The 22,948-nt window shown below is 41.8% G+C and overlaps 1 long non-coding RNA gene across 1 annotated transcript; it reads right to left on the bottom strand.

Annotated features, from left to right (window-relative positions):
• Positions 1–16,592: 16,592 nt before the first annotated feature.
• Positions 16,593–19,876, bottom strand: LOC127307789 (uncharacterized). The gene is made up of 3 exons (XR_007855838.2): positions 19,576–19,876; positions 19,181–19,496; positions 16,593–18,875 (listed from the first exon to the last, which is right to left on the bottom strand). It is a non-coding gene; the product is annotated as an uncharacterized lncRNA (long non-coding RNA).
• Between the last annotated feature and the right edge of the window lie 3,072 nt (positions 19,877–22,948).

The raw sequence follows: 22,948 nt of genomic DNA, 5'->3' as shown, positions 1-22,948 counted from the left end.
ACTGTTTCGTTGGGGCAAAGTACTTTGGTTGTGTTGTGCAGGTTCCACGTTGGCGCCGGAATCCCTGGTGTTGCGCCGCACTACATCCCGCCGCCATCAACCTTCAACGTGCTTCTTGGCTCCTCCTGGTTCGATAAACCTTGGATTCTTTCTGAGGGAAAACTTGCTGCTGTGCGCATCATACCTTCCTCTTGGGGTTCCCAACGAACGTGTGAGTTACACGCCATCAAGCTCTTTTTCTGGTGCCGTTGCCGGGGAGATCAAGACATGCTGCAAGGGGAGTCTCCACTTCTCAATCTCTTTACTTTGTTTTTGTCTTGCTTAGTTTTATTTACTACTTTGTTTGCTGCACTAAATCAAAATACAAAAAAATTAGTTGCTAGTTTTACTTTATTTGCTATCTTGTTTGCTATATTAAAAACACAAAAAAAAATAGTTACTTGTTTTACTTTACTTAATATCATGCATGTTTTTATTTCACTAGTTTGGCATAATGGACAAGAATGAGCTTCTATTTCTATTTCCTGATTTAAAACATGGATTGTTTGATGCGAAAATTAAAAAACCTATGGAATCTTATTTGCATGCTGGTAGTAATATTAGTATGAACGCTTTGAACACCATTATTGATAATAATATAGAAAGTTCTAAGCTTGGGGAAGCTGGTTTTCATGATCTTTTTATTCCCCCAAGCATTGAGGAGAAAATTTACTTTGATGATACTTTGCCTCCTATTTATGATAATGATATTGGTCTTTTAGTACACTTTGTTATGGAGGATAAATTTGATTATGATTACAATATGCCTCCTATATTTGATGATGAGAATAATAATGATAGCTACTTTGTTGAATTTGCTCCCACTACAACTAATAAAATTGATTATGCCTATGTGGAGAGTAATAATTTTATGCATGAGACTCATGATAAGAATGCTTTATGTGATAGTTATATTGTTGAGTTTGCTCATGATGCTACTGAAAATTATTATGAGAGAGGAAAATATGGTTGTAGAAATTTTCATGTTACTAAAACACCTCTCTATGTGCTGAAATTTTTGAAACTACACTTGTTTTATCTTCCTGATCTTGTCACTTTGCTTTTCATGAATTTATTTGTGTACAAGATTCCTTTTCATAGGAAGCATGTTAAGCTTAAATTTGTTTTGAATTTGCCTCTTGATGCTCTCTTTTGCTTCAAATACTATTTCTTGCGAGTGCATCATTAAAACTGCTGAGCCCATCTTAATGGCTATAAAGAAAGAACTTCTTGGGAGATAACCCATGTGTTATTTTGCTACAGTACTTTGTTTTTATTTTGTGTCTTGGAAGTTGTTTACTACTGTAGCAACCTCTCCTTATCTTAGTTTTGTGTTTTGTTGTGCCAAGTTAAGCCGTTGGTAGAAAAGTAAGTACTAGATTTGGATTACTGCGCAGTTCCAGATTTCTTTGCTGTCACGAATCTGGGTCCACCTCCCTGTAGGTAGCTCAGAAAATTAAGCCAATTTACGTGCATGATCATCAGATATGTACGCAACTTTCATTCAATTTGAGCATTTTCATTTGAGCAAGTCTGGTGCCATTTTAAAATTCGTCAATACGAACTGTTCTGTTTTGACAGATTCTGCCTTTTATTTCGCATTGCCTCTTTTGCTATGTTGGATGAATTTCTTTGATCCACTAATGTCCAGTAGCATTATGCAATGTCCAGAAGTGTTAAGAATGATTGTGTCACCTCTGAATATGTTAATTTTTATTGTGCACTAACCCTCTAATGAGTTGTTTCGAGTTTGGTGTGGAGGAAGTTTTCAAGGATCAAGAGAGGAGTATGATGCAACATGATCAAGGAGAGTGAAAGCTCTAAGCTTGGGGATGCCCCGGTGGTTCACCCCTGCATATATCAAGAAGACTCAAGCGTCTAAGCTTGGGGATGCCCAAGGCATCCCCTTCTTCATCGACAACATTATCAGGTTCCTCCCCTGAAACTATATTTTTATTCCATCACATCTTATGTGCTTTTTCTTGGAGCGTCGGTTTGTTTTTGTTTTTTGTTTTGTTTGAATAAAATGGATCCTAGCATTCACTTTATGGGAGAGAGACACGCTCCGCTGTAGCATATGGACAAGTATGTCCTTGGTTTCTACTCATAGTATTCATGGCGAAGTTTCTCCTTCGTTAAATTGTTATATGGTTGGAATTGGAAAATGATACATGTAGTAATTGCTATAAATGTCTTGGGTAATGTGATACTTGGCAATTGTTGTGCTCATGATTAAGCTCTTGCATCATATGCTTTGCACCCATTAATGAAGAAATACATAGAGCATGCTAAAATTTGGTTTGCACATTTGGTTTCTCTAAGGTCTAGATAATTTCTAGTATTGAGTTTGAACAACAAGGAAGACGGTGTAGAGTCTTATAATGTTTTCAATATGTCTTTTATGTGAGTTTTGCTACACCGGTTCATCCTTGTGTTTGTTTCAAATAAGCCTTGCTAGCCTAAACCTTGTATCGAGAGGGAATACTTCTCATGCATCCAAAATACTTGAGCCAACCACTATGCCATTTGTGTCCACCATACCTACCTACTACATGGTATTTTCCGCCATTCCAAAGTAAATTGCTTGAGTGCTACCTTTAAAATTCCATCATCAACTTTGCAATTTATAGCTCATGGGACAAATAGCTTAAAAACTATTGTGGTAATGAATATGTAATTATGCATTTTATCTCTTATTAAGTTGCTTGTTGTGCGATAACCATGTTCACTGGGGACGCCATCAACTATTCTTTGTTGAATTTCATGTGAGTTGCTATGCATGTCCGTCTTGTCTGAAGTAAGAGAGATCTACCACCTTATGGTTAAGCATGCATATTGTTAGAGAAGAACATTGGGCCGCTAACTAAAGCCATGATCCATGGTGGAAGTTTCAGTTTTGGACATATATCCTCAAATCTCAAATGATTAATTGTTGTTGAATGCTTATGCATAAAAGAGGAGTCCATTATCTGTTGTCTATGTTGTCCCGGTATGGATGTCTAAGTTGAGAATAATCAATAGCGAGAAATCCAATGCGAGCTTTCTCCTTAGACCTTTGTACAGGCGGCATAGAGGTACCCCTTTGTGACACTTGGTTAAAACATGTGCATTGTGATGATCCGGTAGTCCAAGCTAATTAGGACAAGGTGCGGGCACTATTAGTATACTATGCATGAGGCTTGCAACTTGTAAGATATAATTTACATGATACATATGCTTTATTACTACCGTTGACAAAATTGTTTCATGTTTTCAAAATCAAAGCTCTAGCACAAATATAGCAATCGATGCTTTTCCTCTATGGAGGACCATTCTTTTACTTTCATTGTTGAGTCAGTTCACCTATTTCTCTCCACCTCAAGAAGCAAACACTTGTGTGAACTGTGCATTGATTCCTACATACTTGCATATTGCACTTATTATATTACTCTATGTTGACAATATCCATGAGATATACATGTTATGAGTTGAAAGCAACCGCTGAAACTTAATCTTCCTTTGTGTTGCTTCAATGCTTTTACTATGAATTATTGCTTTATGAGTTAACTCTTATGCAAGACTTATTGATGCTTGTCTTGAAGTACTATTCATGAAAAGTCTTTGCTTTATGATTCACTTGTTTACTCATGTCATATACATTGTTTTGATCGCTGCATTCACTACATATGCTTTACAAATAGTATGATCAAGGTTATGATGGCATGTCACTCCAGAAATTATCTTTGTTATCGTTTTACCTGCTCGGGACGAGCAGAACTAAGCTTGGGGATGCTGATACGTCTCCAACGTATCGATAATTTCTTATGTTCCATGCCACATTATTGATGTTATCTACATGTTTTATGCACACTTTATGTCATATTCGTGCATTTTCTGGAACTAACCTATTAACAAGATGCCGAAGTGCCAGTTGTTGTTTTCTGCTGTTTTTGGTTTCAGAAATCCTAGTAACGAAATATTCTCGGAATTGGACGAAATCAACGCCCAGGGTCCTATTTTGCCACGAAGCTTCCAGAAGACCGAAGAGGAGACGAAGTGGGGCCACGAGGTGGCCACACCCTAGGGCGGCGCCCCCCCTTGGCCGCGCGGCCCTGTGGTGTGGGCCCCTCGTGCCGCCTCCTGACCTGCCCTTCCGCCTACTTAAAGCCTCCGTCGCGAAACCCCCAGTACCGAGAGCCACGATACGGAAAACCTTCCAGAGACGCCGCCGCCGCCAATCCCATCTCGGGGGATTCAGGAGATCGCCTCCGGCACCCTGCCGGAGAGGGGAATCATCTCCCGGAGGACTCTACGCCGCCATGGTCGCCTCCGGAGTGATGTGTGAGTAGTCTACCCCTGGACTATGGGTCCATAGCAGTAGCTAGATGGTTGTCTTCTCCCCATTGTGCTTAATTGTCGGATCTTGTGAGCTGCCTAACATGATCAAGATCATCTATCTGTAATTCTATATGTTGCGTTTGTTGGGATCCGATGAATAGAGAATACTTGTTATGTTGATTATCAAAGTTATGTCTATGTGTTGTTTATGATCTTGCATGCTCTCCGTTATTAGTAGATGCTTTGGCCAAGTTGATGCTAGTAACTCCAAGAGGGAGTATTTATGCTCGATAGTGGGTTCATGTCTCCGTGAATCTGGAGGGGTGACAAGAACCTCTAAGGTTATGGATGTGCTGTTGCCACTAGGGATAAAACATTGGTGCTATGTTCAAGGATGTAGTCACTGATTACATTACGCGCAATACTTAATGCAATTGTCTGTTGTTAGCAACTTAATACTGGAGGGGGTTCGGATGATAACCTGAAGGTGGACTTTTTAGGCATAGATGCATGCTGGATAGCGGTCTATGTACTTTGTCGTAATGCCCAATTAAATCTCACTATACTCATCATAATATGTATGTGCATGGTCATGCCCTCTTTATTTGTCAATTGCCCAACTGTAATTTGTTCACCCAACATGCTGTTTATCTTATGGGAGAGACACCTCTAGTGAACTGTGGACCCCGGTCCAATTCTCTATACTGAAATACAATCTCTGCAATCTTGTTCTCTTGTTTTTCTGCAAACAATCATCATCCACACTATACATCTAATCCTTTGTTACAGCAAGCCGGTGAGATTGACAACCTCACTGTTTCGTTGGGGCAAAGTACTTTGGTTGTGTTGTGCAGGTTCCACGTTGGCGCCGGAATCCCTGGTGTTGCGCCGCACTACATCCCGCCGCCATCAACCTTCAACGTGCTTCTTGGCTCCTACTGGTTCGATAAACCTTGGTTTCATACTGAGGGAAAACTTGCCGCTGTACGCATCACACCTTCCTCTTGGGGTTCCCAACGGACGCGTGATGTACGCGTATCACGCCCACGCCTACCTCTCTAGCTCGCCGGAATCGCTGCGCCATGGTCGACCTCAACCCTGCCCCGCAGCACCATTGCTCCTCTATAAATAGCGAGCTCCCCTGAGCAATCCAAGCAACGCACCATCCTCTCCTCCCATCCTTGCTTCTCCACCACCACTCCACTCACTCAATCGACGCCGGAGCAGCCCCAATCGGACGATCGGAGCCGTGGAAGCCCTGGAGAAATCGCCGTTGATCCAGGCCACCTCGAGCTCCGCCACTGCTACAGGCTGCTTCCTCGTCGTCGACAACCTCGCCCTGAACACCGCCGCCGCTCGCCGGACCACTGGTTAGCTCTCCGACCCCCTAGGCTCGCCGGAGAAGCTACGGCATCTCGTCGGAGACGACGATGCACGTGAGCCGTCTGATGATGATCTAATCTAACGCCCCACGTTAGTTCATACCGTTTCGGGTTTAATAGCCGCTGACATGCGGGACCCACACTGTCAGCAAGCCCACGCGCACTGCATGCGTTACTAGGCCAATTTGCTGTAATTCAAACCATTTCGGCCCAAACTAGTTCCCGCCAGCCCGTTTAATTCAAATCCAGTTATTTAAATTCAAACCAATTTCAATACTGGACCCAACTTAGAAATTCAATAGAATCTGTTTGGCTTGGCCAAATTTAGCAAATTTGATGTTGTTGGAAAGCTATTGAAAAGATCTACAACTTGCCATGGGTCTCACTGTGAGATCTGTTGTAGAATTAAAATGAAAAAAAGATTAATTTAGGGACTTTTGCACATTCAAACAAATCTTAAAAATCAACCAAAATAGATATTTAGTTAATTCCAACTTCAATAGCTCACTTTTAACTTACACTAATTGTTTCTACAATAAAATGGTGTGGTCACTTTGCATGATCATGCCCTAGTTTAATTAATGGACTATATGGCTAGTTTACTTAAGTGATATTGTCCAAAACTATTATGGAAATCATATGAAGTATTTTACTTCATTTAAATATCATCCCAAGTACTTTAATATGAAATTTGAACCCCTGGTCAAATACTCTCACATGAAATACTTGGAGATTTTAAATCATAATAGGCATTGTTTAATAGTATGAGGTGGTCTACCTCATTTAAATCATTTTCTCAAATGATGATGATGAATGGTTGATTTAGGTCAACATAAATTCATGTATGATGGTTTGAGAAATTAAATCTTAAGAAGATTCAATGAGAGGAAATTATTCCTCAAGAACCATATGGAAACTATCATTTACATAGGTAATGAGAGGAAATTATTTTTCCTAAGTAAAGAAAACCAATGCACCTAATTGTGTTAAGTATGTGCTTAGAATAGTTTGTGTGAAGTGATGATGTGCTTAGTATAGCCATTGAACCTTGTTGAGTGATTATACCTCGTATTCAAATTTAGACGCTAGCACCGGAGAATACCAAGAAGAGGAAGGAGTCTACCAAGAGGAGGAAGAGGAGCATTTTGACCACTACCAAGGCAAGCTAATATTCTTGCAAAGTGCAAAGCCCTTTTGGGGCAAGGCATCATTAGTCTTACCTTTCTTACCACAAGCCTATCCCAAGTTTTTACCTTACAAGTTTTTACTTGATTTATTAAAGAGTTATTTTTTTATAGTTAACTTTGGTCTAAGTTGGAGGAGGTTACTAGAGTAGCAAAGTTAGTCTCAAGCTAGCCAAGCAAGATAGCACCCCTCATGATTAGTGCTAGTGCTAAATATTAAAACTTGACTACTCTAGATGGGAACATGTGACTTGAAATGAATTTTGAAACCTTGGAATGATGAGTCATTCCATTGAATGATTTTTGAAGGTGAATATGACCAAGAGAAGATGGTGACTTTTGATAAAACTGATATTGGTGTGAATGCGATACCTTTCCAATATTGAGTACCCCCACAATACCTGATTATGGGTAGGGCTTAACTGGAAATTTATGCATCTTAGTATGGGTTCCCTCTGAACACACATCATAGGGGTTATGCCGAGGCTGCCTCTGTTGTTGAGAAATGATGTGAATTGAGGTGAATTGTACGGCCAAGCCCTATGCAGTTCCCAGGTTGACAGTTGGTCTTCACTGGGAGGCCAAGCTCATGGGGAGAGGTGCTCATACTAGGGTATGTAAGTGAAAGGTTATGGTTGATGATCCGCGTACTGTGTTACGATGATTCGGGGTTATCCCGACGGATGAAATCAAATGTTGTGGCACAAGTGTGCAACCTCTGCAGAGTGTAAATCTATTCGAATAGTCATGTCCACGGTTACGGACGGTTGGAAAGGCCATACTGTTTACAATGTCATATTCTGAAAGTGTTGGTGAAATGAATGGTGAATTGGTGACTTGAATTTGAATCACAACAATGTTGTAGGAATGACACTAATGTTCCCACTTGAGTTAGTTAGCACATGAATAAGTCTTTTCTCAAATACTTGTGAACTAAAATTGGCTTTACGCAAATAAACTAGAGCTTAGCACCCTTACTAGAATTGTCTAGCACTTACACTAGTATTAGTTTGCGAGTACTTGAAGTACTCACGGCTTTGTCCCTGGCTATTCAAATGGCCAGAGTATGAAGATGAACAAGGAGATGACCAGCAGGATGCCTACGACAACTAGGAGTCTTCCAACGTCAAGCGTTGGCCTGTGGACTAGAGAGTCCATTTATCTTTACGCTTCCGCTATGAACTGGTGTTTGTCCGTTGATCCATAGATCAACTATTCGTGTAATATGGATCATGTGATTCAAGTTGTAAGACAATATGGTTTGTAATGAATGATGACTATGATACTTAACTATTATGCCTCGCAACAACAATATTCCTGGGATTGCGATGTATGACATAATAGGCATCCGGACTTAAAAATCCGGGTGTTGACACTTGAGAGGGATATCTTTGACCTCTACCTCCCTGAGTTCGATAAACCTTGGGTGATTCACTTAAGGGAAACTTGCTGCTGTTCTACAAACCTCTGCTCTTGGAGGCCCAACACTGTCTATAGGAATAGAAGCGTGCGTAGACATCAAGCTATTTTCTAGCGCCGTTGCCGGGGAGGTAAGGTAAAAGGTATTCACATCCTCCGACTACTAAGCTATTTCCTAGCACTGTTGCCGGTGTGTGAGTGCTCGAAGCTATTTCCTTTAGATCCTGCAATTGCATCTTTTTGTTTCTTGTTTTTATTTCACTAGTTAGGCTTAATGGAAAACAACAACAAAATTAGAGATCTTTATGAACTTTATATTGAATTAGGACATGATGTGTTTGAAGAGAGAATTAAAAAAACCATGGAACTTTATTTGCAAAATAGTTGTAGCAATGTTATTAGCATGAACTCTTTGAACACTATTATTGCTAATGCTATGGAAGATTTTAAGCTTGGGGAAGCTGGTTGTGATATTTTTAGTCCCCCAAGCATGGAGGAGAAAATTTACTTTGATGATACTTTGCCTCCCATTTATGATGATTATAATGATAGTGGTATTTTGGTGCCACCTACTATGGAGGATAAAGTTTATTATGATTATACTATGCCTCCTCTATTTGATGATTATGGTGATGAGAATAATAATGATAGCTACTTTGTTGAATTTGCTCCCACTACAATTAATAAGAATGACTATGCTTATGTTGGGAGTAGTAATTATTTTATGCATGAGACTCAAGATAAGAATGCTTTTTGTGATAGTTATATTGTTGAGTTTGTTCATGATGCTACTGGAAATTATTATGAGAGACTAAAATATGGTTGTAGAAATTTTCATGTTACTAAAACACCTCTCTACATGCTGAAAATTTTGAAGTTACTCGTGTTTTATCTTCCTATGCTTGTCACTTTGTTCTTCATGAATTTATTTGTGTACAAGATTCCTTTTCATAGGAAGTGGGTTAGGCTTAAATTTGTTTCATACTTGCTTTTTGATGCTCTCTTTGCTTCAACTCTCATCCTTATGTGAGTATCATTAAAATTACTGAGCCCATCTTAATGGCTATAAAGAAAGCACTTCTTGGGAGATAACCCATGTTTTTATTTTTTTTGCTACTGTTTTTTGTGTCTTGGAAGTTGTTACTACTGTAGCAACCTCTCCTTATCTTTATTTTATTGCATTGTTGTGCCAAGTAAAGTCTTTGATAGTAAGGTTGATCCTAGATTTGGATTTCTGCGCAGAAACAGATTTCTTGCTGTCACGAATTTGAGTAGCCCCCTCTGTAGGTAACTCACAAAAATCTGCCAATTTACTTGAATGATTCTCATATATGTACGCAACTTTCATTCAATTTGAGCGTTTTCATCTGAGCAAGTTAAGTGCCGCTAAAAAATTCGTCTTTACGGATTATTCTGTTTTGACAGATTCTGCCTTTTACTTCACATTGCGTCTTTTACTGTGTTGAATGGATTTCTTTGCTCCATTAACTTTCAGTAGCTTTGGGTAATGTCCAGAAGTGTTAAGAATGATTGTGTTACCTCTGAACATGTGAATTTTTGATTATGCACTAACCCTCTAATGAGTTTGTTTTGAGTTTGGTGTGGAGGAAGTTTTCAAGGGTCAAGAGAGGAGGATGATACAATATGATCAAGAAGAGTGAAAAGTCTAAGCTTGGGGATGCCCCCGTGGTTCATCCCTGCATATTTCAAGAAGACTCAAGCATCTAAGCTTGGGGATGCCCAAGGCATCCCCTTCTTCATCAACAACTTATCAGGTCACCTCTAGTGAAACTATATTTTTATTCCGTCACATCTTATGTGCTTTACTTGGAGCGTCTGTGTGCTTTTATTTTCGTTTTGTTATCTTAGTTCTCTGAATAAATTGGATCCTATCATGCTTGTGTGGGAGAGAGACACGCTCCGCTGTTGCATATGAACACTGGCGTTCTTAGCTTTACTTTTAATGTTCATGGCGAAGGTTGAAACCGCTTCATTCATTGCTATTTGGTTGGAAACAGAAAATGATTCATGTGGTAATTGGTATATGGTCTCGAATAATTTGATACTTGCAATTGTTTTGCTCAAATAGATCATGTTTAAGCTCTTGCATCATGTAGATTGCACCTATTAGTGGAGAACTACTGTAGAGCTTGTTGAAATTTGGATTGCATGATTGGTCTCTCTAAAAGTCTAGATATTTTCTGGTGAAGTGTTTGAACAACAAGGAAGACAGTGTAGAGTCTTATAATGCTTGCAATATGTTCTTATGTAAGTTTTTTTGTACCGGTTCATACTTGTGTTTGCTTCAAACAACCTTGCTAGCCAAAGCCTTGTACTGAGAGGGAATACTTCTCGTGCATCCAAAACCTTGAGCCAAAACCTATGCCATTTGTGTCCACCATACCTACCTACTATGTGGTATTTCTCTGCCATTCCAAAGTAAATTTCTTGCGTGCTACCTTTAAAATTCCATTCCTTGTCTTTGCAATATATAGCTCATGGGAAAGTAGCCTTAAAAACTATTGTGGTAAAGAATATGTAGTTTATGTATCTTATTTCTTATAAGTTGCTTGTTGAGCGGTAACCATGTTTCTGGGGACGCCATCAACTATTACACCTTTGTTGAATATCATGTGAGTTGCTATGCATGTTCGTCTTGTCTGAAGTAAGGGTGATTTATCATGATCAAATGGTTTGAGTATGCATATTATTAGAGAAGAACATTGGGCCGCTAACTAAAGCCATGTATCATGGTGGAAGTTTCAGTTTGGACATTAATCCTCAATCTCTTATGAGAATATTATCTGTTGTTGAATGCTTATGCATTAAAGAGGAGTCCATTATCTGTTTTCTATGTTGTCCCGGTATGGATGTCCTAAGTTGAGATGTATCAAAAACGAGAAAACAAATGCGATCTATCTCCTTGGACCTTTGTACAGGCAGCATAGAGGTACCCCTTTGTGACACTTGGTTGAAACATATGTTATGCAATGATAATCCATGTAAATCCGAGCTAATTAGGACAAGGTGCGAGCACTATTGGTATTCTATGCATGAGGCTTGCAACTTATAGGATGTCTTATGCATAGCATAACACATATGAATTATTACTACCGTTGACAAAATTGTTTCTATGTTTTCAAAATAAAAGCTCTAGCACAAATATAGCAATCCATGCTTCCCTCTGCGAAGGGCTTATCTTTTACTTTATGTTGAGTCAGTTTACCTACTTCTTTCTATCTTACAAGCAAACACTTGTGTCAACTGTGTGCATTGATTCCTACATACTTGCTTATTTGCACTCATCATATTACTTTGTGTTGACAATTATCCATGAGATATGCATGTTGAAAGTTGAAAGCAATTGCTGAAACTTAAATCTTAATTTGTGTTGCTTCAATGCCTTTACTTTGAATTTATTGCTTTATGAGTTAACTCCTATGCAAGAATTTTTGATGCTTGTCTTGAAAGTACTATTCATGAAAAGTTTTGCTATATGTTATCTATTTGTTAGCAACTATAGATCGTTGCCTTGAGTCACTTCATTCATCTCATATGCTTTACAATAGTATGATCAAGATTATGTAAGTAGCATGCCACTACAGAAATTATTCTTTTTATCGTTTACCTACTCGAGGGCGAGTAGGAACTAAGCTTGGGGATGCTTGATACGTCTCCAACGTATCTATAATTTCTGATGTTCCATGCTAGTTTTATGACAATACCTACATGTTTTGCTCACACTTTATAATGATTTTATGCATTTTCCGGAACTAACCTATTAACAAGATGCCACAGTGCCAGTTCCTGTTTTCTGTTGTTTTTGGTTCCAGAAAGGCTGTTCGGGCAATATTCTCGGAATTCGACGAAACGAAAGCCCAAGGCCTTATTTTCCCCGGAAAGTTCCAGAACACCGAAGGAGAGCCGGAGGGGGGCCAAGGGGGACCCACACCATAGGGGGCGCGGGTCCCACCCTGGCCGCGCCGCCATGTGGTGGGGGAGCCCTGTTGCCCCTCCGAATCCGCCTCTTCGCCTATAAAGTCCCTCGTGACCCTAAAACGTGATACCAATTAACGAAACTCCAGAAAGACTCCAGGGACGCTGCCGCCATCGCGAAACTCCGTTTCGGGGGACAGAAGTCTCTGTTCCGGCACGCCGCCGGGACGGGGAATTGCCCCCGAAGCCATCTCCATCGACTCCATCGCCATCTTCATCGCCATTGCTGTCTCCTATAATGAGGAGGGAGTAGTTCTCCCCCGAGGCTGAGGGCTCTACCGGTAGCTATGTGGTTCATCTCTCTCCCATGGTGTGATCTTTATGTGATCATGAGCTTTGTATGACTATTAATCTATGTGCTACTCTAGTGATGTTATTAAAGTAGTCTATTCCTCCTCCATGATGTAATGTTAACAGTGTGTGCATCATGTAGTACTTGGCATAGGTTATGATTGTAGTCTATTGTAGATTATTAAGTTAACTATTACTATGATAGTATTGATGCGATCTATTCCCCCTTTCATAGCTATTGTTGACAGTGTGTATGCTATGTTAGTACTCGGTCTAAATTGCAACGGTCTATTATGCACTCTAGAGGTTACTTTAATATGAACTCCGGATGTTGTGGAGCTTGTTTACTCCGGCTTGAGGTGTGCTTTTATAGCCCTACACAATGAATGGTGTTTGTTATCCAACAAGAGAGTGTTTGAACTAGCACAAGTGAAGAGAAGTTATTTATTTATGTGATCATTGTTGAGAGTGTCCACTAGTGAAAGTATGATCCCTAGGCCTTGTTTCCAAATATCGAATCACCGTTTATTTACTGTTCTACTGCATGTTTGCTTGCTGCCATCTTTATTTCAGATTGTTATTACCACTCATATTCATCCATATCACTTGCATTTTACTATCTCTTCGCCGAACTAGTGCGCCTATACATCTGACAAGTGTATTAGGTGTGTTGGTGACACAAGAGACTTCTTGTATCGTAATTGCAGGGTTGCTTGAGAGGGATATCTTTGACCTCTACCTCCCTGAGTTCGATAAACCTTGGGTGATTCACTTAAGGGAAACTTGCTGCTGTTCTACAAACCTCTGCTCTTGGAGGCCCAACACTGTCTACAGGAATAGAAGCATGCGTAGACATCAGTGGCCAGCCCTCTCCCTCTCTTTATATAGGTGGAACCCCCTAGGGTTTGCCCCAAAACCAATCTGAAGTCCAACTCCAAAACTGCCATAATAGGGAAACCTAGGTGGAGTGGGATTGCTCCCTTTCCTTCTCCTTTGGCCGGCCAAGGTGGTGGACTCCACCACCTTCCCTCTTGGTTGGCCGGCTAGGGTTGGTGGAGTCCATCCGGGACTCAACCTTCCATAGTGATTTATTCTAGAAGGTTCTAGAACATTCTTAATCCTTCCATAAATGCACCAGATCATTTTCAAACTTGGAAAGTGACTTCCTATATATGAATCTTATTCTCCGTACCATTCCGGAACTCCTCGTGATGTCCTGGATCCCATCCGAGACTCCGAACAACATTCGAACTCCATTACATATTCCATATCTACTTAAAACGACATCAAACCTTAAGTGTGTCACCCTACGGTTCGAGAACTATGCGGACATGATCGAGACTCTTCTCCGATCAATAACTAATAACAGGACCTGGAGATCCATAATAGCTCCCGCATATTTAACGATGACTTCGTGGTCGAAAGAACGATTTACATAAAATAACAATTCTCTTTGTCTCGCGATATTTTACTTATCCGAACTTTGATCGTCGGTATCTCCATACCTAGTTCAACCTCGTTACCGATAAGTATTCTTTACTCGTACCGTGATATGATATCCCTTGTGAGCCAGTCACATGCTTGCAAGATAATTGGATGTCATTCCACCGAGAGGGCCCAGAATATATCTATCCGTCATTAGGATGGATAAATCCCACTATTGATCCACGTGCTTCAACCCTATACTTTCTGAACACTTAATGCCACCTTTATAACAACCCATTTATGAAGTAGTGGTCGGTGTCATCAAAGCATCCATCCGGTGTAGGTGATTAACATGGTCTCATGGTCGAAGGATTAGGTTACTATCTATATTAAAGCTTGAAACACAAAGAACTACTTAATAACATCCAATGTTCATGATCATGAAACTATGATCATCTATTAATCAACAAGCTAGTTTAACAAGAGGCTTACTAGGGACTCTTTTATGTTTACAAACACACATGTATTAATGTTTCCGGTTAATACAATTATAACATGGGATGCAAACATTTATCATAAACACAAAGATATAATAATAATCACTTTATTATTACCTCTTGGGCATATCTCCAACAAAGCTCACCTGTTGCTCACTGGATCTGGGCAGTTTCATTCTGGATTCTCCCCTCTCGGGCCACCGTGGTGGTGGAGATGTTGAGGGGCTTCCATATGAAGCTGTTGTTGCCCAATCTATTGAGCGGCGCCCTAGACCGGTTATTCCTCGCGCGCAACAAGCGGTGACCTTGTTCATCACTACGATCTTTGGCCAAGAAGGTGGCCCATCTTCTACCTCCAGGGAGGCCCTGCTGATCAACTGATGGAGCTCGATGCCGTTGGAAGGTCAAGTGGTTCGTCCCCAACTTTTCAGCGGTAGCCAGGGGTTCGATCTGGTTGCCGGAGTTGAGCTTTCGAGCATACTGCGCTCGGAGCTTGGCGGAAACGCCTTGAGTTTGCCGGCATTGGGTGGCAGAGGCACCATAGTCCTTGATTGATTTTCATGCTTCTCTTTTAGGGTGTTGTTTGTAAAGTGGAGGGTCTCATCTTCAAATTTTAGGTTCTTTAGGGCAAGTGATGAAAAGGGGTCTTTCTATAATTCGTACCTACCACATGTTGTTCTATAAAAGCTTCATCGGGGTCCTTGACCCCACGTGTATTCAAAAAAAAACTGATTAATTGCATATTTATACATGTTTTTAACCGAGGAGAATTTCACAAAACTTGAATAAAAAGACACCGCCAACATCAATAATTTCAAGTTGTTTATTGTAACCTCCAACTATAGCCCTAAAAATTTAAATCGATTGTATATCTTAGGATGGAATTAATGCAAAATTTACGGTTAGATCTAGGTTCTCAGTAGTAGAAATGCTCAAATCCTGGATTCGCCTCTACTCCCTCGAGTCCTGGCACCAAGACCTTCCCGCACGCACACGTGGCGCCGTCCGTGGACTTTGAGACAGTGACCTGGATATTTCTATTACTACTTAGAAACGGGAGAATTAATAATACCCCCCCCCCCCCCCCCCCCCCCCCCCATCTGCCTTTGATCATGAGCCCCTTCTCGGTATGGATAATAAGCCCCCCGAGTTGGTTATCCATTGTGACAATGGCCCCCTTTAACCAGTTTATTTAGTCATTAAGCTATTAATCACAGATATTAGCCTAAATTCTCAATTTTCCTTCCTGATAACGACATTGGCGGTCAATTGAGCAGTGATTGGTGGCCTGTTGATCAGGGTCCAACACCCGTTAGAAGAAATCAAGAACAAACAAAGAGCGAGCAGAGAGCCATTTGGTTTTGCCAACCATATCAACCAGCTATACATTTTTCTGCTCCGCTATAGAATTAACTAGCAATGATCGGCGCGGCGGCACGCCGCGCCACCATACTGGCTAGCTGATGGAAATTTTTGGTAGTGGTAACTGGTAAGTACCCTTGTGAAACCAAGCAGAACAGTAAGAGCTAATACGGAAAAAAAAAGTTAACATGGAAACAAAAGAAGCCCAAGTTGTTTTCCAATACACATACCGATTATGTTCCAACCATACAAAAGGACACGCATTACAGAAGAAGGATCACTGTCATATGCAGATACCTGAAGTTTGGTACTGGAGAAATGTTTTGGTCCTGCAATTAGTAGCACCTCACCTGTCTACTTATTAGCACTGGATGACCCCATGTTTAAAATTCCAGTTTTGCCTATGATTGTATGTTTAAAAACTACTAATTCAGTAATTAGTACCATCTGACTGAGCCAAGGTGATATGCCAAAACTTGAACATTGCAATTAAAACAGCTCCATAGCATTTATACAGACATAACACATGATCTCAAAAGGTGTCAGTACAAAATACTGGCAGCACTTGTACTCCAGAGCTAGTTATCTTAAGCCTATTGCCATGAGGATCTCCAAGAATGAGCAGGAAACTGGATGTTTTCAGTAGGAGAAAAAAACAGCGAGAAACAACATAGATCAACTGAGTGTTCAAGGTATATATACTAAAAATCCAACAATATGAGAAGGATGGACAACCACAGAAAAGATCTTTTTTTTGCGGGTAACCACAGAAAAGATCTTGCATGTGAACGAACGAAAGCTGATCTGCATCTAACTTCTGATGGAGAGAAGCCATATTCCTGAGATCGTCATATCATACTGTATCTCCTCTAGGATCAATCTATTACCAAGTGATCTTCCAGTATAATAGTTCTGTGGACATATTAAAGGATGCTAGAGAATAGCAATAACTGAACATGCAAATACTCTGTAAAAACTATCCGATGGTAGTCAGGCCACTTCCTGAACCAATCAAATCTTGTGCAGAACTCGGGCTAACAGACCGGAAAAAAGTATTAACCGTCGGTAATGAAGGACTAACACCAGCCTGAGAACCAGGTATGGACGAAGGCACAACGGGCACAGATGGAAAAAGAAAAACTGCAGGGCCAGAGTCGCTTAAGCAGTGACATCCTGGAGACGATGATGATGCTGCGGAACCGGAGAAGGCGAGGAAGGAGGCCGGCCTCGCCGACGGCCAGCACCACACACACTCTTAGGTTACATACAGGGAAAAAGACCAGACATCATAAGGAGACAATGAATGCACTGCGCGATAGATACAATCAGCGTATGTACCTAGACTATTGAATGTCTGCAGCTGCAAAAACATGCAACGCTCAAGACAAAATGATTAACATATTGCAGCCTAACTATATGTATGTAATGTTAACTAAACTAATTGAGCCGATTACTTCCCTGATGCATGAAATCTGTACCTGATGTATATACATGTACATCAAAGCATATTTAAATTTATGCAGACAGTACAAGTTGTATCTACGTCAGTACGTACCACTATGAATCCAAATTGATCACATGCCTCGGCATGCATGTATAAGAAGATGACAACATATTGCATGTCTGTTTATGGTTATGAGAGTTAACATTGTAGATAATCTAATCCGGAGATGCAAAACTCGGTACTGTACCTGCTGCCACAATAGTATGAAGCAGACTGACCTATGAATGCAATTAAAAAAAAAAAGAATGGATGCTCAACCTTTATAGACTAACATGTGTGCAGCCTAAGGAGAGACCACCATGCCTACTGTAATCACTTCTTGGTGTATATCTTGTGCAGTCTGTGTTAAATTGCTAGGTAATCTACCAATATAGATGGTTTGTGTCTCCAACTGTGAAGATAAGAGTTCATATACTTCGCCAAATCCTCAGCTACCTACCCATGTAGGAAACCGACAGTGGGAAGGTAACTGTATCCTTCTAAAAATTGGATCTATTAAAAGACATCTGAAAACAAAAACTTACACTAAAGTAATTGAGAGAGTAAGATGAAATACTCAAATCGCTACAGCAACAAAAGTGGACAATTGCCTCATCTAAGCTGGTCCAATGTACATCCATGTTTTAACATGTGATTGTGAAGCTGTGAGCCTATGCATTAGTAATCAAAATACAACAGACTATTTTCAGAGAATGCATGGCAAAGTAAATACAGATAATTTTACGTTAAAATTGGCTCACCATGACACATGTACTATGAACTCTAGTTTGAAATGAGTAAGAGCAGAGAAAAATAACAAATGGTCTGCCTTGGTTGATATAATCTAAAATCAGTAGCTGACTATTTCAGCTAGTGATTTGCCAAGATGGAAAGCCCAACAGTAAAGTAAGCATCATAAACCTCTCGGTAACTAACTCTATATCAGGATAAGAATGAATTCAGTAACTAACTCTATTTCAGTGTTTTATAAAAAAAAAACTATATATCAATTAATCCATGTTTAGAGACCAATGCTGTATTGCAATCATGTTTCTCTGACTGGCATAGAGCTTTCTTGCATTTTAGCATTTGTGTCCTCTAGGTTATTGTTCATGTTTAGAGACGATATTGCTGATGATTGCAATGTGTGTGTGGCAGTGTCCAAAAGTGTTATGCTGTCATGATTGTGGCTGTTGGGAGGTGTAATTTCTCAGTGGATGCTTGATTGTAAAAATTGTGCAAGTGACTCTGTCTAATGATCCTGATCTAGCTTAAGGTAGAGTGTGTTCTTTGGCAAGAATTAATGGTTGGTTCTTTCATTTCACAGTTTGACGTGGTCTTGAGAAGCAGGTCTTTTTATAGAAGAGGCGACATTTTTATTTGGCCGTTTTCGATACCTTGGTTAAGTGGATATGCCTTGGTTCCTGATTTGTTTTTGAAGGAATGATGTCTGTTAACATTGTTACCAGCCCAACAACATCTGAAATTGACAGCAAAAAGGAGATTCAGTGTCAAGTAACAATACATAAGCGATGATACCATAATTTTATAATAATTATCTATACTACAATAATAAATTTGTATCTAGCAGCAAAAATGCAAATGTGCTACTGTCAGCACTTTTTCATCTACATTACAAGAAAACAAGGGAAAAGTTCATGAAATTAATCGATTTGAAACCTGCATCTAGCAGTAATGGCATCTAAAAAATTAGATCTGGTAGTCTAGTAGTAGTCTGATGCCCTGCTAATCAAAAAAATTCTAATCTGGTAGTATGCTACGCACCAGTCATCTGCTAGAGGTAGACTGCTATGTTGATCAGTTGATGCGGCTAAAGAGCTGAACTGCTGAAGACTGAAGAAAGTGAAGAATGCCTGGCCGTTCCCGTCGCTTGCCCTGCCAGCCGTCGCAGCTGACCGCTGCTTGCCTGGACACCCGGCCGCCGGTCGCTGCCGCAAGCGCCTGCTCCGCTTGACTGCTTCCCGCCAGCGCCGCTGCTATCGCTTGGGGCCGAGGCTAGGGCTGCCGCACGTGCAGGCATCTGGGTCTGGTCGATAGATGCTCGAGATCGTGCGGGAGCGAGCAGACGTGCGGACGTGCGCTGGATGTGGGATTTATGAGTATATTTACAACAAAAAAAATTCAGAATCTTTCGTATTCAGATGAGTTCAGGTGAATACCCTTGCTGCCGAATCTCGTCGAGGTTGAAGGCGATGGCGGCCCTTGCTGCCGAATCTCGTCGAGGTTGAAGACGATGGCGCCTTGGCCTGGCATGTCAGAAGATGACGGGGAGGGGGCGACTCGAGCAGAGGCTGCAGTGTGGAGTGGATTGAGAATCTGGAGCTCGTCCGGACGTCGGGCGCAGCGCTCCTCCTGCCGTCGTCACCTCCTCGCGGGTTTTGTTCCTGCCCCGCTGCTATCCTCCGGCGCTAGTACTCCTCTCCGCTCCAGCCAGAGCCGCAGCTCGACGTGCCCGGCCAAACTCGCCCCAGTGCCAGGCTCCACCGCCCCACGCCATATATCGCCCGATGAAAGTGTGGGATCGGGCAAGGAGGAGCTCCGAAGGTGGCAGGTAGGATCTGGAGCGGTGAGTAGAGTCCGAGCCGGATATCTTCACAGCCACAAGGACGGGAATCGTTGACGCCATCGCCACCAGTCCACCTCCATCAACGGGTGCTCCGGATCCCCACCAATCAGCGGCCTCGTTTTCTTCGTCCTCCGCCATCCTCGACGGCGCCGAGCACTCCGCAAGCTGCAGCCCACGCGTGGTTGTGCTATGGCCCCCCGCTCGGCACCGCCGTGTGAGGCAAAAGGATTGGGTTGGGCGAGTGGGCGGACAACAATGGAGTTGGGGAGTAGAGAAAAAATGGGGAAAAAGAAGAGGAAAAGTCGGCGGCGCTGGACGTGGTCAGGGATGGGGAGGAAGGCAGCAGCCATGGGCAAGGATTTGCTGGCGGCAACGGAGAGGTGGAGGAGACAATGGAGAGAGACCCCTCGAATATCGAGGGCGGTGTTTTGGGAGAGATCTCTGGAGTAAGACAAATCAATAGTCAAAGCGGTTCACTAAAATGCTACATGCACCCAGCCTAAAAGGAAGTCCAATAGAATACTACAAAAGAAAGGATCACAAAAATTTCTACAGAACACCAATAGTGCACACGGGAAAAGAACCTGGGGATTTAACCACAAAGTAACTAACGTGTCAGCTCAATGTTAATGACAAAAAAATTCAAAACTCTGTGAAAAAAAGAAGTTGTTCACCTTTAGTATAGTAGATATATCGCGATTGGTGGAACAATAGACCTCCAAGCTCCAACAGCGTCACTCCAAGTCTGTGGAGCAGAGCGATCCGCCGATGGCGCGTTCGGAAATCTGCGTGCCGCGAAAGCGAGAGCGGCGCTCGATCTCGGTCGGTGGGTCGTCCAGTGTCATTGCCATGGCAACTGGCAAGATATGTTGTGCTACGGACAGCCTATGGCTACAGGCTACCGGCACAGCTCCGGACCAGTGTCTATCAAAGACGGCTCTGTCGTACGGTGGCTTAATTCCGGCGAGCGGGCAGGCGGAGTACGTCTGCGGGTACAGTCGTACGTACGGAACTGAGCTCCGTACATACCGTACATGCGTCACACATGGGCCGGTGGAGAGACTTGACGTGTTGATGCTCTCTCTCGCTAGCCATCGCGTACGTATTGGAAAACTGGTGGCCAAAGCAACTAAGCTAAACAGGTCAGATCCATTTCAAACATTTGTTTTGATCAGTTTGAATCGACCCAAATTTGATCTCCTCCTTGTCGTTTGGGTTGGGATCTAGACCCATGCCACCAATCGGCCTAGCGTTTTTATATATATATGTTGTATTGTGATCCAAATTCATATACTAAAGGGAGGCTAACTTCTGACGAGCGGAGCGAGGCCCATCGCCGGTAGGCTTAGCCGAAACGTAGCGGAATCTGAAGTTAGCCCATACGTCGTGCCCTGCAGGGACGCCTGCGAAGGGGGGTGCGGGGGGTGGGTAGCCCCCCGCGGTACGGTACGGATCGTTGGCACCGCCTATATATACATCTTCTAAGTAGCCGGCTAGGATTTATCAGATTATAAGATAACCCACGACGTTTGTAAACACCTCTCGATATAGTGAAGTTTTGCTTGCTGGCGCCCGTGGTTTTTTCCCCTTCTGTGTTGGAAGGGGTTTTCCACGTTAAATCTCGTGTCTCCGCTGCGTTTACCTTGATCGTTCTTCGTTATTTGCTTGTCGCTTTTATAACAAGTGGTATTAGAGCCCGTGTTTCAATCTAGGGTTTTGCGACATGTCTTCCTTGAAGTTCGATCTACCGCAGCTGGATTACACCACGAGATTTTCTGTGTGGCAAGTGAAGATGAGGGCGATCCTTACCCAATCTTCTGATCTGGATGAAGCTCTTGATGGATTTGGCAAGAAAGATGCCAAGACCTGGACCGACGAAGAAAAGAGGAAAGACTGTAAGGCGTTTTCTTTAATTCAGTTTCATCTATCCAACAATATCTTGCAGGAAGTGCTGTCTGAGAAATCCGCAGCGGCGTTGTGGTTGAAACTGGAATCGATCTGCATGTCTAAAGATCTAACCAGTAAGATGCACGTGAAGATGAAGTTGTTCTCGCACAAGCTGCAAGAAGGTGCGTCAATGATGAATCACCTATCGATCTTTAGAGAGATCGTTTCTGATTTGCTGTCCATGGAGGTAAAATATGATGATGAGGATCTTGCTCTTATACTATTAGTCTCGTTTCTGATTTGCGAATTTTCGAGACACTTTGTTATACAGCCGTGATGAACTAACCATTGCCGAAGTTTATGAGGCCCTCCAGCAGAAGGAAAAGATGATATCTATGGTGCAGGCAGAGGGTTCGTCATCTAAGGCAGAAACACTACAGGGCCGAGAACAGAAACAACAACTCCAACAGAGATAAGAGCAAGACCGATAGAGGTCGCTCAACGTCCAAGGGACGAGATGGTAAGTTCTGCAAGTATTGTAAGAAAACTAGCCACAATATTGATGATTGCTGGAAATTGCAGAACAAAGAGAAAAGAAATGGTACTTACCAACCGAAAAACAAATCTAAGGGTGATGGTAAGGCTGTTGTTGTTTCCAGTGATAATTCTGATGGCGATTGCCTTGTTGTGTTTGCTGGTTGTGTTTCTGGTAATGATGAGTGGATCCTTGATTCTGCATGTTCGTGTCATATTTGCTGTAACAAAGACTGGTTCAGTTCTTATGAGTTTGTGCAGAGTGGAGATGTTGTGCATATGGGAGATAACTACCCACGTGAGATCGTGGGCATTGGCTCCGTTCAGATCAAGATGCATGATGGCATGACACGCACTCTGATGATAGATGTGAGACACATACCTGGCATGGCCAGAAATCTGATTTCTCTCAGTACCCTTGATGTTGATGGGTACAAACACTCAGGTTCTCGCGGAGTTCTGAAGGTATCAAAAGGTTCTCTCATTCACATGATTGGTGATATGAATTCTGCAAAATTATATGTTCTTAGAGGTAGCACTTTGTC

Source organism: Lolium perenne, chromosome 6 (assembly GCF_019359855.2).
Source record: "Lolium perenne isolate Kyuss_39 chromosome 6, Kyuss_2.0, whole genome shotgun sequence".
NCBI classification, from domain to species: Eukaryota; Viridiplantae; Streptophyta; class Magnoliopsida; order Poales; family Poaceae; genus Lolium; species Lolium perenne.
Note: the sequence above shows the minus strand (reverse complement) of the source record. Positions and strands in the feature narration are given on the sequence as shown.